The following is a 17,612-nucleotide window of genomic DNA, read 5'->3' on the forward strand; positions in this document are numbered from 1 at the left end:
TATATGTTTAGTTAAAAAAAGAAGAAACTGCTATGGTTCTCTTGACAATATATGTGACACCATCTGTGGAAACTTTTCCAAGTGGTTGACGCTTATATCATATTCTACTATACAGTGTAGCAAGGTTGCATGACCTAAGAAATAGGACTTGAAATTTAACAATGAATTGACGAAAGTCAAATTAACCATTTCTCCCCTCTATTGTGCTTGTCACTCTACCAATTGCAGATTGACTTAGAAATGTGTTGTTCCATACTAGTTAGAATAGCTAAGAAGTCATGACACTCAAAGAAGGACAATCAAGGCGCTGGGGTTACCAACCTATTGTTATATTTGATAGATATTTCCACCTTCTGCTCGAATTGAGTTACTGCTCCCGGAGCTTTACAAAACCATGCGCCATTGAGCTTTGTGGCACGCTCTGATATGGAAACTTTAGGAAGCATGTTTTATTGGTAGATTTAAAGCACAACATCACCTTCCCAATTGGATTAACTATTTTTTTCCTTTTTGATCCGCAATGTCGCTCTTTTTGCATGCCTTATCCATTAATCTAGAGGTGTTTTGGGTGCGATAGCTTATCGAATAACAACTTAAGAATTACCAATTCCAACACTAGTCACATTATGCAAAATGTTTCACCCCCGAAAAGAACCAGATTGGATAATGGTTGTCCATATTTTTTTTTTTTTTCCATTTGACAACGTATTTATAGCTTTGTCTTTATGCTATGTTGTAATTTGGAACATGGAGGCTACACGTAATTGGGATCAGCAAGATCGTTTTAAAGACTTCCTATCCCCATTATATTATTCGATCTAAGTTTATTGATATCGAATTTTACCTTCTTTTTTGAGAGAAGCATGTGAAGTATCATTTTCGATTCTTCAACAAGTGAGAGTGTCTCACTAGGAAAAGAGATGGATCTGAGGGTTATTTTCCTCAACCTTGTTTCTCTCTACCGCCTCTTATTGGGTATGATGGAAAAGGGTTTGTTGTCGCTCCCAGAGATAACCTTGGATTGTTTACAAGACCAGTTCCTGGCATATCTAAATTCTATGTGTCTCGTATTATTCTGAGGAAACTAGAGACATCATATATATTTTATATATGTATTTTAAATGAAAAGGGTTGGTTCATTCATTTAAAGGCATAAGCCATGTATTTTTGGTATTTCTTCACATATACAACTCACAGAAATATATGCATAAAATAGTGGAGGCCGAGTAGTTCAAGGACCTACAGTTTAATAAGCTTGAACAAGCAACGAGAGAGGATAAGTAGAAGGAGTAACTCATCACATAGAGCTTAAAGCATCAAGAATTCTACACTTAACACATAGAGCTTAAAGCATCAATGTTTTCTACACTTATCCGAGTTACAGGTAGATATAATAAACAAAAGAGAGACTGGGTGCTACAATTCATGGTGCGTAATTTTAAAGATATAATCACAGTAATCCATACAGGCACGTGCATGAGAAAGTCAATACAAATGAATTTGTAAGAAAGTATGAAATATTTCTAACAACTACGATTACATGAATTCGTAGAGGAAACTTGAACATAATGGAATTTAACAGAGGGATAACATACTGTAGTACTCGAAGGGGGAATGACCACAATTTCCTTGATATTCTAAAATATTTATATTATAAACTCATACAGTGTGAAAATAACATGTAGCTTTTTCTTCAGGATTTCTAAATTTTTGTAGAGTGTTGCTTTCCCCTATTTATCTGGAGAGGGGAGCGTTGAACATTGATTACAACAAAATATCTTCACTCAAGTCTCAACTATCAGATCAACTAGATGTCTCAGCCAGAGATGGCTCTGTGGCCCAAAAACATTACAAAAGATTAATTGCCTCACTAAAGGGTTAACCCATTACATGATTACAAAAATGGGTCAATCGAGCAGATGAAAACGTCAGTAAAATATCTTTGTGCCCATCCCTGTGATCACCTCTTCTTTAGGTTGTAGTTTGTTCACGGTCTCACCTCCTTTGTTGCTCAGCCAATTCTCGTCGCTTTTGCCTTTACTGCTTGAATCATTCATCCTTTGAATATGGGAGTGGGAAACTATCAGCTTCAAGCTGTAGTACAAAAGCAGAGGACCCCAGGGTGGTACTTCGTCTTCCCCCGGTATGGGGCACCATGATGGATAATCAAGTCCTCCCGAGCTTCCAAGTCTTCGTTTATTTCTTTCAGAGTCAATCTTGGTTTCGTGTCACAAAGGGTCTTTTTGGGTCAGTCCATGTCAAGTTTAAATGCTCCATCTCCTTTCTTAAATGCCACAGTTTCCAACCCACCACGTCTTTAAAGTTATGCACTACGTAGTCACAGAGTTATCACATCGGGGTTTTCCATTTAACAATATTTACAGGACGGGGCATTCTGATCTGCTTTAGCCCCTTTTGCTTCATGTGACCAGGGGTTATGACCAGGTGCTTAGTCCTCGAGCACTAGGGCCTTGGAACTCCCCTCTGGGGGTCTTTTTCCTTTGTTGCATAGAATCCCGCATATCGGCAATTTATAATGTTCACCTTTGGTATCTCCCCTTGACACTTGCGATCTCCGATCTGTAGGAATGGGTCCACCCGGGATATCACAATCGGAGTATAGGAAAGGGCCTTCCTACCATATTTCATAGATCCTATTGATTTTCTAGATGCGAAACTTCAAAAAAGTAGGATAAATAAAATATCGCATCCCAAACTGAGACATCACGTATCACAATTGCAAGTCGGAAGGGACTTCAGTGGAGGAGGGCTTTCATTTGTGCGATCGTCGATCTGCGAGAATGGCCAATTTAGTGCTTATCCCTTGATTCTTCATCAATCCATGTGATCACGGACCAAAACCCTTATCAGAGCCCATCGCATGATCATAATTGGAGGCTTTGTTACATAATGAAGCCTTGCCTTGGACCTGCCGATAGCCGATTTGCGATATCATGGATTGGCCGATCGCAGATTTCACTATCTTCCCTAGCTTCTGCTTAAAAAAATCCTCCATTATGATTTGTGATGAGCCTAACCCTTAATCATTTTCTCTTGGTTTTCTTGTTTTCAAAGGGTCCCTTCAATCTTCTCTAACTTCTGATCAAGGAGTCCATTTTTGGACTTCCACCTACCGGTGGAAAGCTTATTCCAAGCAATATCCAGTGGAGAGGGTTTGATTTAGCTTCCAAAGCTTTTGTGACTTGGCGAATGGCTGCAAAATTCTTTGTTCTTTGATACCCTTTGTACAAATTGAACTCTATTTTTAGAAGGCGACAACATTGGCTCAACCTGGGGACAGTGCCTTGCTAGCAAGGTGCTAAGAACCTGCAAACTATGAACTTCTCCTTTGGGTATGGAGTCTTTTCTAAACAAATGATAATTTTGTGAAAGTGGAATTTTCAACAGAAATTGGAAATTTCATATAATAATTACAATACACACACTAGTATTTACAATGAGTGCAAGACAAGTACCTCTAGTTTTGGAAATAGAGTTTGAGGAACTGACCATTTACTGGCAGTTCCAACGATTCACCATCCAGATTTTCAAGAAGGTACGTGTTATTTCCTCTCTCTTTTGCAATCTTGAAAGGGCCGAACCATAGTGGATCGAACTTTCTGTGTTTTCCTTTTTCTTCCCGTCAGATGTCTCATCGGAGAACTAAATATCTTGATTGAAGAGGTTGATCCTTGGCCTTCTTGTCAAAAATGGATTTCATCTTCTGTTGGTAATTTGACAATTTGGCCCCCACCTATTCTTTTTTTCATGAAGTTCAACCAGCTGGTTTATACTTCATGTCAAGGCACTTGAATCTTCCTCATCTTCTTGTAGTAACTTTGTTAGTCGAATTGCCAATTGAATTGGGAAGACTACAGCCTTACCATACACTAGCTCTAAAGGCGATTTTCCATTGGATCATTTAGAAGTTACTCCGTTAGCCTAGAGGGAAAACTTCAATTGGGAGTCCTAGTTCCTCTGATTCTCGGTGATGGTCTTCTTCAACACTCTGACCACATTTTTGTTTGAGGACTCAACCAAGTCGTTACCTTGAGGATAGTAAGTAGTGGAGTGCTCGATGATGATACTGAATTTCTAGTAGAAGCTGGTGAATTTTGCAAATTTGAATACTTGAGCATTGTCAATGATAATTTTGATAGGACAACCAAAGAGAGATAATATGTTCTCCTCCATAAACTTGATTACCACTGAATTTGTAGTGTTTCTAGCTGGGATGGCCTCTACTCACTTGGTGAAATAATCTGTGGCACTAATATCCACTTGTGTTGGTCAATGGATGATGGGTTTATTTCTCCTATGAAGTCTAGTCCCCACTGTCTGAAAGGTTCTTCCACATGCACTGGAATCTGGGGGAGAGGAGAAAGATTTTGTCTCTCAGCAAATGCTTGGCACTTCTGGGATGACTTGACCTGGGATGAACATTTCCAAATAGTGTAGGCTAATAGAATCCTGGCTTGAGAATTTTGTGAGCTGTGGTCTTCTAGTTGTAATGACCTCCACAAACTCCTCCATGAAATTCCTCAATCACTTTATGAGTTTCTCTTTCTATCAAACATAAAATAAAAAAAACCACTAGGTCCTTCCAGTAGAGTTGTCCATTGGATATGATATACTTTCGAGCTTGCAATCTGAGAGTTTTGTATTTGGATTTATCCAGTCCTAGTGGGTACCTCAGGAATAAGATATAATGGATGATATTCGTATACCAGTCTGATCCCTCATATTTAGCATATATCTTTTGCTCTGATGTTTTAATCATGTTCTGTTGAACCTCTGGTCTGCCTTCCTCTGTTATCAGGTTTATCCCTAAAGATTGGCAATTAGATTCTGATAAAACCTTGGCAAGTCCCTGGGCTTTTATGAGCTTAGCAGGCTTTATGTCTAACTCATATTCTTGTATCTTTTCTATCCACCTACCCCTTTTTCCTTCACTGTCTCCTTGCACCAAGATGTCCTTGACCGTTTTCGTTGGAACAAATGTTGTGATTTTTGATTGTAGTACATACATACGAAATGCCTTCAAAGCCTTTGACTAGTGCATATGCTTGTTTCTCCAAGATGCTATATTTCAGCTTGGCATCCCTCAGGACTTGGCTGAAGAAGGTGATTGTTTGTTCATAACCATCTTTATTTTTCTGTAGCAGAACTGTGGCAATAGTATGTGGAGAAGCAAAAGAAAAGATATAGAGAAGCACTGGGTAGTTAGGGCTGACTAGTACCAGGGCTTCAGCCAAAGCTTCTTTAATTTGAGTGAAAGAATCTTGGGGGCTAGGGCTCCACTTGACTTCATTTTCCTTTTTAAGCATATCTGTAATACCCTTGATTTTTCTGCATAGTTGGGTATGAACCTCCTCAAGAAATTGATTCTCCCCAAAAAGGCTTGGACCTATTTCTTATTTCTGGGTAGGGGAATATAATTGATGGCTTTGACTCATTTAGGATCAATCTTCACCCCTTCTTGTGCTACTATGTGTCCTAGTAGCTTCACCTCACTCAGGATGAACTGAGATTTCTTTGGATTCAAAGAAAGACCATACCTCCTGCATTTCTTGAAGGTGATCTTCAAGTGGAGGATGTACTCCTCATTGGTCTTAGAGATGACGGTGATATTTTCTAGATAAACCACCACAAACTTTTCTTTATCCCCTACAAAAACTATATCCATAGATCTATGAAACATGGCCCCTGCATTGATAAGACCAAAAGGCATGTGAGAATACATGAATGTTCCCCATAGGGTGGTGAAAGTAGTCTTCTTCTGATCATCAGGGTGGACTGCCACTTGGTTGTAACCAGAGAACCCATCCATCATGGACATTCTGACCGAGCCAACCACCTTCTGCAATATATAATCCATCTTAGGTAGTGGGTAGTTGTCTTTCAATGACGCTCGGTTTAGATTCTGAAAATCTACACATAGCCTTATTTATCCATTCTTTTTCCGGACTGGGACTAAGTTGGCCACCCACTCTGAGTACCTCAAAGGCACTATGTTTTTTTCCTGTAGAAGCTTCCTCACTTCTTGTTCAATGGAGGGGAGTAAGAGTGGATTATTCTACCTAAGCTTATCCTTGCATGGTTTTATTCCACTCTTTAAAGGAATCTTATGATGTATGGTGTTAGTATCAAATGCTTTTAAATCCTTATAAGACCAAGAAAAAACATCCTTGTAGGCTTTGAAGAGATTTAAATACCTTTGTTTATATTGCAAGGGGATTCCTTTTGATAGTTTGACCATCTGGGGTTCATCCTATGAGCTGATATTGAAATCTTCCACTTGTTCGTCCATCTCCAAGGCCATTGGTTTGGAGGCTACGTCGTCCTTATTAAATAATCTTTCTAGTGGGACTAGTCTACAAGGAATGGTATTCCCTTTCAGTTGTAGAATTTTGCGTCCAGCCACTGTGTCTTCCCACGGAGTGGTTTCTTTATCTGCCTCTTTTTCCTCTTCTTTATTGATGGTTGAGTTAGCGAACTCCCCAACGACTTCTATAAATCGTTTACTCGTCATCCTCGAATACCTGCCAGTGCTTGACATTATTAGGTATAGAGGGTCTGTATCTAACCTCTACCTCATACCTGAGGAGCAGATTTTGAGGGGGCTTGAAACTACTTGCTGCTACAACAAGAGAATCAGCCATTCTATTTCCTTCTCTGGGCAGAAATTGGATATTAAAGTTCAGGAAGAAGTTATCAATAAAATCCCATAATTCATTCTGGTAAGTCCTTAATCTGGGATGTTTGTCATGGAACTGATCCCGGACCTGTTTTACAATCAACTCGAAGTCTCAATGCACTGTTAAGCATTCAATATTCATATTCCTTGTTGTTTGTAGCCCAAGGAGCAATGATTCATACTCTGCCACGTTGTTGGTAGCCTCAAACTCCATCTTGAATGAGAGGGGTATAAGGATGCCCTCACGAGATACCAACAATACTCTTGCTCCATTTCCCTCTTTGGAATTTGCTCCGTTAAAGTATAATTTCCATACTTTGTTTTCATTTGTGTGTTGGTGTTCTGACTGCCTTGTTAAGTGTACTAATGTTTCTTCTAAGATGGTCTCATCTTCTTCTAGGAATAGGTAGGAGAGGTCACTTTCTTTTCCATGCATTGGGGAGTTTTTGGAGCCTTTAGTTGGGGTCACAATTTTTACAAATCTGGACTCTTTGTACAACCTCCTTTCTTCACCCCAAAAGTGGGAATAGTGGCATAAGTTAGATCTAACTTGATAGAGCCCCCCACCTTGTAACCCCAAGACCTAGATAGGAGCATGTCGAACTGAGGGGGAATATCTGCCACTACTATGTGCATTACTACACTCTTCACAAGGATTTGAGACATGTTTACCACCAGGTCCTTTATCATTCCTAATCATTTGACCCTCTTGGAGTCAAAGGGCCTGGTGATCTGCAAGCCAAGTTGTTCCATCATGGCTAAGGGCACGAGGTTGTGCGAAGCTCCGAAGTCCAACATGAAATTGTGCAATAAGAGGTCATGGATTACTAGGGCCACATATAACGGTGCAGTTGAAGGATCAAGTTCTTCAACATGAGGCCCAAAAACAACCATTAGCCTTTCTTCTTGAAGATTTAAATAGTCATGGGTCGGTGCTGAGGTGGATTGAAGCATGAACTAAGGGACTTGAGCTTTATAAGTAAGTTGCTTTAGAAGTTCAATCATAGGAACATGAATCTTTACCTTTTCGAGCTTCTTCTGAAGATTGAATATAGGTTGGCCATTTTATATATCTCCTGGCTCTGCTTCTCCTTCCTTATCACCATCAATTTTTAGCATAACAGGTGCCTTCTTTTCTGAGTGTCCCTCGAAACTATTTCTTTCCTTATTTTAGGAGACACTTATCTTGGACGAGTCAGGATTTGGCTTACCTTTCCCTTTATCTGGAATTGGAGGAATATCTTGGGGAGTAGTTCCCTCTTGTTGTTCTGGTTCTCTCGAAATATTTCTTGAAGATCTTAGATCATACTTTCAGTGTATTTGTGCTTGCATAAAATCCATAAACTATTTACAATTGTAAACTATGTCCTTATCATTTGCTATTGTTTCTCTATCATGACTAGTCTCCTGGTGAGCCATATTTTCATGTTCTTCTTCAGAGAAAGCAGAATACAAGTTTCCCTGCATCTCATGTGTATCTGAAATTGTTCATCGGGATCATCTTCTAAATATAGGGGATGAGGGATCTGGTCGAGTTATTCCTTTCTTTCCCTTGGAAGTATATGCAATGGTGGCATCCTCTACTGTTGGTTATAACCTCGGTTGTTGCCTTGAGAATTCTGTTTCGAGAGGCTCTTGTTCTCAAGCTCAATATTTACAACCTTATGCGATAAACTCTTGACAAGTTTATCCAGTTCATCCCACTTCAGATCTGGTGATTCTTTAGCTTGACCAGAGGAGGATGCTTCTTCTTTCCCCCTTTTATTCTCAGTAGGTTCCTTCTTTCCTCTTGACTTCCCTACCGAGGTGAAATTTTCTTCCACCTCAAGAGCCCTTAGGGTAAAGCCAAACTCTGACTCAAAGACTCCCACGAATATTACACGAGCAACAGCTTGAGGAGGATTTATCTCAACAGGTATGTTATTGTACTGCTTATTGAACCTTTTTATGAATTTTGAAATATCCTCTTCTAGATTCTTCCTTATAGCATTAAATTATGTGAGGATGTACTCATGATTTCTCTTTTCACCCCACTTTTGTGTGAAAGAGTTTTTGATTTCCTCCCAGGTAGTGATGGAGGCATTAGGCAGGGCTTTAAACCATTTTCTAGCTTCTCCATCAGGGGATTGTACAAAGAGTCTCAGGACCACATCTAGTTGTTCTACATTTAGAATCTCTGGAAAAGCAAAGAAGGTTTCAATGTGTCTCTATGCAGTATTTTCATCTTCCCCATTGAACCTAGGGAAAATATTTAGGTAGTCTTAAGGAATAGCACTTAGAGGTTGAGGTAAATTGAGAGGGGCATATTTATTCAGTAAGAAACCTGGGACAACGATCTAAATTAATAGATTGGGGTTGAGATTTGTCGGAGGAACTTGGGTCAAAACCAGAGTGGTTGGAGTGGCTAGACTAAGATTAGGGTATGTAAGGTCCTTAGGAGTAGATTCCAAGCAACGTATTCCAGTAGGTTGAGAGCTAGATGAGGAAGCTTCAAAGAATGATGAGGCAGAAGCATAGGTAGTAGGATTTTTCTCCTTCGAGACTCTCATGAAAATTAATTTCTCTGGGTTAGATACAAATGGGGTTTTTTGCTAAGCGGTATCTGAGTGAGTGGGAGGCTTTCTAAAAGACAGGATGACAATTGATAATGGGATTTGTGGAATCGCCAAGATGATGAGGATGCAATCAGAACATCTTTTCTCACCTACACAAAGAGTACTTTAATTTGTCGTATCCCAAGGGAAAAATCCTTCAGTACGTTCTATGACAATGGTGCCAGAAGATGTTGTCGCTCTCGAAGACAACCTAGGATTGCTTACAAGACCAGTGTCTGGGCACATCTATATTCTATGTGTCTCGCATGATTCTTAGGAAACTAGAGACATCACATATATTTTAGATATGTATTTTAAATGGCAAGGTTTGGTTCATTCATCTAAAGGCATAAGCCATGTATTTTTGGTATTTCTTCACATATACAACTCATAGAAATATATGCATAAAATAGTGGAGGCCGAGTAGTTCAAGGACCTCTAGTTTGATAAGCTTTAACAGGGAAATGAGGATAAGGAGAAGGAATAACTCATCACATAGAGCTTAAAGAATCAATAATTCTACACTTAACACATAGAGCTTGAAGCATCAAGAATTTATACACGTATCTGAGTTACAAGTAGATAAAATGAACAAAAGAGAGACTAGGTGATATGATTCATGGAGTGCAATTTTAAAGATACAATCTCAGTAATCCATATAGGCACGTGCTTTAACAAGTAAATACAAATGAATAGGTAAGAAAGTATGAAATATATCTAGCAGTTATGACTACATGAATTCAGAGAGGAAACATGAACATAATGGAATTTAACAGAGGGATAACATACTGTAGTACTCGAAGGGGGAATCACCACCATTTCCTTGATATTCTGAAAGATTTATATTATAAATTTATACAGTTTGAAAATAACATGTAGCTTTTTCTTCAGGATTTCTGAACCTTTGTAGAGTGTTCCTTCCCCCTATTTATCTGGAGAGGGGAGCATTGAACATTGATTACAACAAAATATCTTCAGCCGAGTCTCAACTGTCAGATCGACTAGTTGTCTCGGCCAGGGATGGCTATGTGGCCCAAGAACATTACAAAAGATTAATTGCCTCATTAAAGGGTTGACCCATTACATGATTACGAAAACGAGTCAATCGAGTAGATGAAAACATCAGTAAAATATCTCCGTGACCATCCCTGTGATCGCCTCTGCTTCAGGTTGTAGTTTGCTCACGGTGTACTGCTGAGCTGATTCCCGTCACTTCTGCCTTTATTGCTTGAATCATTCATCTTTTAAAGCTGGGAGTGGGAAACTATCAGTTTCATGCCGCAGTAAAAAAGCAAAGGACCCCAAGGTGGTACTTCATCTTCCCCCTATATGGGGCACCATGCTGGATAATCAATTCCTCTCGAGCTTCCAAGTCTTCATTTACTTCTGTCAGCGTCAACCCTGGTTTTGTGCCACAAAGGGTCTTTTTGGGTCAGTCCATGCTGAGTTTGAATGCTCCATCTCCTTTCTTAAATGCCACAGCTTCCAACCAACCACGTCTTTAAAGTTCTGCACTACTTGGTCATGAAGTTATCACATCGGGGTTTTCCATTTAACAGTCTTTACAGGACAAGGCATTCGGATCCGCTTTAACCCCTTTTGCTTCATGTGACCGGGGGCTATGACCATGTGCTTAGTCCTCAGGCGTTAGGGCCTTGGGACTCCCCTCTAGGGTCTTTTTCCTTTGTTTCATAGAATCCCACATATCAGCATTTTATAATGCTCGCCTTTGGTATCTCCTCTTGCCACTTGTGATCGCCAATATCCAGGATTGTGCCCACCCGAGATATTGCAATCGGAGTATAGGAGAGGGCCTTCCTGCCATATTTCATAGAGCCTTCTAATTGTGTAGACGCGAAACTACAAGAAAGTAGGAGACATAAAATATCGCATCTCAAACTGGGACATTGCATATCTCAATCAGAGTATAGGAGAGGGCCTTCCTGCCATATTTCATAGATCTTTCCAATTTTCTGGAAGTGAAACTTCAAGAAAGGAGGATACATAAAATATTGCATCATGAACTGGGTCATCGCATATCGTAATTTCAAGTCGGAAGGGACTTCGGCAGAGGAGGGCTTTCATTTTTGCGATCATCAATCTACAGGATTGGCCCCTTTAGTGCTTAGCCCTTGGTTCTTCACCCATCCATGTGATCACGGTTCAGCCCCCTTATCAGAGCCCCTTTATCGCATGATCGCAATTGGAGGCTTCGCTATGGAATGAAGACTTGCCGTGGACCCGTTGATAGCTAATTTGCGATATTGGTGATTGGTCGATCACTGATTTCGCTATCTTCCCCTGTTACTACTTCAAAAAAGCCCCGATTGTGATTTTCGATGAGTCTGACCCTTAGTCATTTTCTCTTGGTTTTTGGGTTTTCAAAGGGTCCCTCCAATCTTCCCTAACATCTGATCCAGGAGTCCATTTTTGGACTTCCACCTACCGTTAGAAAGCTTGTTCCGAGCACTATCCAGTGGAGAGGATCCAATTTAGCCTCAAGAGATTCTTTGGCTTGGAGGATGGCCGCAAACTTATATGGTATTTGATACTCTTTGTACAACTTGAACTCTGTTTTCAGAGGGTGACAACAGGGTTGATATAAATTTCAGCCAAACTAGTGTGAACATACCCTAGGCTCTAGGTAATGACATGATGTTTTTCTCTTGTCCCACTTTGACGAGGGTTATATTTTATTCAGTTCTTGAGGGTATTCATAAACTGAGCCCCTCCATTGAGAGTATCATTCACATGGACCCGAACCTAGTTGCTCGACCTATATGATACCCATGGTATACTGTTACAAGTGAGATTCAGGGATTTCATTTGTTTTTCTTAAGGATTTAAAATCCTGAAATGTTCACTACATATTTGTTTTTTTTTCACCTCTATTTTAAAAGGGTAGTTAACCTGGAGAGGTAGGGTGATGAGGTGCTTCATTTGTAATCAGAATACTGGCTGAGAAAAGTCCCCGCAGAAATTACAAGCTTGAAAGAGCAGATCTGCGCATCGTAGAACATCTGGCGCTCCTAGCAGTAGGTGGCGATGATACACGTATAGAGCCTTGCATGTAATATATATTTAACTCTCTTTTACCATGCAACAGAAGATTGAGAAATTTTATGAGTTGTTGTAGAACTAGTAATGGAAATTTTTTCTAAGACATTACAAAACTAATAGTGGAAAAATCGACATACCATAATCATTTGTCCATTGTACATAGTGGGGTAAGAGTCTTCCCACAATGTCATGACTGATAGGGTCCATGTCATTAGCGGCCTTGCACTCTATGATTTTAGTCATATCACCCATATTTATGTTAATAAAATGAGGCGGTGACCCTTTTATTCCTTACCTTTCCATAATCTTCTTGATGGTGTGCGACTTCCACCAATATGTGTAAATTCTAGAGTTGCTTGCAAACTATCCTTGCCAAACTTAACATTTGCAAAAAAAGTAGTGCCAATAATGTTTTGAAGATATAATGAGAAACAGGAGCTCCTCCTTCCTCTGATCGAGACATGGCGACACGATTTAACGAAGCTATGTCTGTGTAGGAAGAGGAGATGCAATTTATAGATGCAAGAAGTAAAGGTACAATGTGCGGTCAATGTTGTCGTTCTGCTTATTGTACTCAAGTGAGGACATGGGTTTTCGTGTGTATATGTACGTGTGTTTATAGTTTTATATGACATATTTTTTTATATGCATAAAGCATCTTGTTAGAGTCAATTAGTTTATTTGTAGTCAAAGGTCTTCAAAAATTCATAATGTTGTTGTCATACAAAGGGTCAAACTCACAAACTTTTTCACTGTTATGAGTTTGACTAACCACTCGCTGGGAAGTCATTATGAAAGTGGTTTTCATCTGGTCATAAAAGTCATAATCATTTTTGGGAAGGGGTGTTTGAGTTCAAGAGCATTCATTATGATTTTTGAGTCGGGATTTGGGGGTTTGTTAGAGTCGTTCAATTGAACAATGTGTTTATAGTCAAAAGGAATGATGTCAAAGTAGCATGGTTACAATATTACAGTTTTCTCCCTCTTCATATATCATCTATCCCCCTTATTCTCTATTCCTCATTTGTCCCTATTCCCTACATATCCTATTCCCTTATCCCCTTTTTCTTTCAAATTATCCCTATTCCAAAACATTCATGTTGTCCCTTATTCCTATTTAGGCCTAAATCCCCTTTATCTTAAGCCTAAGTCCCCTTTTATCCTAGGCCTAAATCCCCCTTGCTAAAACATCATTGCAAATGATGAGTAAACATTACCCATGTACCTCATACACAAGCACACCCATCTGCTCAGTTTTGTTCAAAACCATTAGCAAACATGTCGAACATGGAAGTCTTCTACACTCTACAATGCAATTTCCTCTAAAATTGACTGTTTTAGTCACCATTTTTCAGAACAATTTCTGACCACATGGAGGAGAATTTTGGAAAACAGAAAGAGGTTTTTATCAAGAATAGGTTAAAGAAAAATAAGGTCTTCCAGAATTTTCACAGGTGTCGCAAATCGGGAGACTTGATTTCATCCTCAAGGCCTATTTTTCGGACTACACAAATACTCAGTTTTAGGCATGGTTTTGCAGAGAATATTCCTAGGGAACTGGGGAATAATTTGAGGAAAATGAGAGATGTTTATCTAAAAAATAAGTTCATATACAAAAACCTCTCTCATTTTCGGCACAGGTGTTATGATTTTGGAGATATTAAACACTATTGGAGGCTTATTCTTCAAAAACTAAAATTCTACATTTTCCTCAGGTTTCAGCCATTGTTTTTTGGCATACTTTTCTAACAAATGGAAGTGAATATTCAAAAACTGAGGGAGGTTTGTATCGATAATGGGCCAAAGAACAAAAAATTATCTCATTTTATGTACAGATTTCACAGTGTTGGAATTACAAGTGTCACTTGGAGACCCATTTTTCACAATTTCCTGCTACCTGAATTCTAAAATTTGTTTGGAAATTTGATTTTGAATTTGAATTTTTGGAAGGTTTGATGCATTCTGAGAGTTATAAGGTGTTCTTTAATGAATTTATGGACATTGCAATGCTTTTGGAGTGGCCTATAGTTATATGGTGTTGATTTGGTGAAGCTTGATAGCGTGTAAGAGGCAAATTTAGAAAAGGCGCTACACAGGTGCTACATAGTCGTTGCACAAACCATGTCTGTACATTTGCAGGTACATTGGGAGGAAGCCGCTTGTTAGAGTTTGAAGATATGAATGTGGAGCAGGTGTGGCAACCAACTCACATCTTCAACAACCAACCACATGTCAATTTTGAAAGCAAAAAGCGCTCACCAAGTCATTGCATAGCCACTACCCACTTGGCACTAGCTTTTCCTGTTTTTTTAGCTTTATTGGGTTAACAAAGATGGATTTCGAAGATATGATTGTTTTATTAAGAGATTTAGTTTTTATTAGATAAACCTATAAAACTTTTATGATTTTTTTTGTTTTTCATTGTAAGAGTAAAAAGACTCATAACAGTGAAAAAGATTTCCTCTTTTTATTTTTGATTCGATCCTCTGCGAAGTTGTACTAGTCGACCCTTTGTATATGAAATTGGTTGGAAAATTCATAGGCATGATGTACCAAGGAGGTCATGATCACATGGATTATTTTTCTTAGAATCCCCTACCACTCTCAAACCAAAAAATTAAACATTTTCAAAACTGGTCTCTATTAAATATTATATTTCAAATTTTGTCTCTGAGTTTGCTCAGTGAGGGAGCCCCCTCAGGTTGAAGAAGACCAGTCTATCAGCCAAAAGAGGTATGTGGTTACCTCTCGGTTCCTCTCCTCAGCCTGGAGGAATTACAGAGTGATAACATATTGGCGTCGTTGTCGAGGACCAAATGGTTTCATCTTCCCTGGGAAATTTTTTCAAAGTTTCAAATTTGGTTGTTGATGGTGAACAACAGTCAGAATTATGAAGGTTGAACCATTCACCCGATGACTCCAATGAAGCAAAAATAAAATTTTCAAGTTCCACTTGTTTCTCCACATTTCAAAATGAATTCAGCTGTGAGGTATGCTCTCATGAATCGAGATCACATTCCAAGATTTCCAAACCGCATGCCTTATGTAGATTGGCAGACCACTCTACCAAAATTCAAATATGAGAAGGGTGATGATGCTTCTCTGCATATGGTTAAAATTCATATGCATGCATGCAATTTGAAGGTTAAATTTCATGAAGATTGTCCCATGAAGATGTTCATGGCTACTTTGGAAGGAAAAGCGTGGTCTTGGTATGAAGGTTTTCCATCTGGTAGCTTGTATTCACTTAAGGATTTTCATTTAGTATTTTTTGAGAAATACAAAGAATCTCATCCTTTTTTGTCATTGTTTGAGAATTGTTGCAACCATGTTGAGAATTTCATTCAAAATCTGGAAAAAAATTATGGCGATGAAGAGTTTATGGATGAAGAAATTCTTGAAGCTTTGCACGAGAACCCTTTTCATCACCAAGAAGATATGGTAACTTCTCTCTTGCTTGAAAATGAAGTAGATCAACATCATGATGTAGAAAGTTATGATTTGTCTTCTAAATTTGAAGGAAATTTGCAGCAGTCTTGTCAGATGTTAAGTCACCAAGAGAAATAACAAGAGAGACAATCAAATTTTTCATCAGCTTATCAAATTTTGAGTTTTGAAATTCAAAACATTGAGCTCACTTTAGATGAAGATGAAGGTGCCATCCATGAAAGCAGTAAGCTAAAAAATGATAGTTATACTCCACAGTTACAAGAGGATAATGAAGAGCAGATTGTTTTAGATCCCTTGAATGATGCATAAAATATTCATGATTTTTCATCTTTGGAATTAACAAGTTCAAAAGTTTTTAAAGGTCAAGATAACATGCTTGTTGAATTATATGAAAACTTATTTCTCAATATTCTTGTCATACAAGATGTGTCTATTTCAATTGAAGATTTTCAAATCCATACAAATCTTGTTTCTTATAAGGATGATAGGAGGAGTGAACAAATTGTTGTTTCTTCATTTGAGAATGGTGTTGAGTTTCAGAACATAAAAAAAGAAGCAATTGGAAAGGAAGAATGTCCTTTTCTTTTGAGTTATCAAGAAAATATTGTTTTTTATGTTCTTGAAGATTCTTTTGCCAATTTATTGGAAACATCAGTGCAAGCAAAATTTTTTGTTGTCTATGGACCATGGGATTTGGCTTCAACTGGATTTTGAGTTGCCATTTCTTAAATTTTTATGCCTACTCAAGGAAGGTGTGAGAATAATTCAAGTAAGTACCCATTTTCTTGATTGGCTACATTGGTGGGATCATCTCACATGAGTGTATGTATATCTTCAGCAAGTGTGGGCAGTTATCATTGGAATTTGAAGCTTGAGGAGAAGGCCCTAAGATTCCAGTGATTTGCTGCCATAAATAAGTCAGTTTTTCAGATATGAGTCTATCAATTATGTAGTCTTTTTCAGTCAGCCCAATCATTAAATTTTTCTAGAATTGTCAGCCTTTTTCTCAGTTTTGCACATTGTTTCAGTTGCCCAATGGATAGGATTCTGGTCTATGGTGTCGTTCTTGGCACCTCACAGGGAGGATCCCATCCCCAATGGGGCCAATATTAGAGTTAGTTAGTTTATTTGTAGTCGAAGGCCTTCGAAAATTCATAATCTTGTTGTCATACAAAGGGTCAAACTAACAAACTTTTTCACTGTTATGAGTTTGACTAACCACTGCCTGGGAAGTCATTATGAAAGTGGTTTTCATTTGGTCATCAAATTATTAATCATTAATGGGTAGGGGTGTTTGAGTTAGAGAGTTGTCATTATGATTTTTGAGTCAATATTTGGGAGGTTTGTTAGATTCATTCAACTGAACAATGTGTTTACAGTCAAAAGTAATGATGTCAAAGCAACATGGTTAAAATATTACAATTTTCTCCCTCTTAATATATCATCTATCCCCCTCATTATCTATTCCTCATTTATCCCTATACCAAACATATCATATTCCCTTATCCCCTTTTTTCTTTCAAATTATCTCTATTCCAAAACATTCATATTGTTCCTTATTCCTATTTAGGTCTAAATCCCCTTTATCTTAAGCCTAAGTCCCCCTTTATCCTAGGCCTAAATCCCCCATTCTAAAACATCATTGCAAATGATGAGTAAACATTACCCATGTAACTCATATACAAGCACACCCATCTGCTCAATTTTCTTCAAAACCATTAGCAAACATGTCGAACATGGAGGAGAATTTTTCACCATGTCGAATCTGAAATTGACTATTTTAGTCACCATTTTTCAGAATGGTTTATGAC

This window comes from Pinus tabuliformis, chromosome J (assembly GCF_031772625.1).
Source record: "Pinus tabuliformis cultivar Carrire ecotype Pingquan chromosome J, CPIR1, whole genome shotgun sequence".
Lineage (NCBI taxonomy): Eukaryota > Viridiplantae > Streptophyta > Pinopsida > Pinales > Pinaceae > Pinus > Pinus tabuliformis.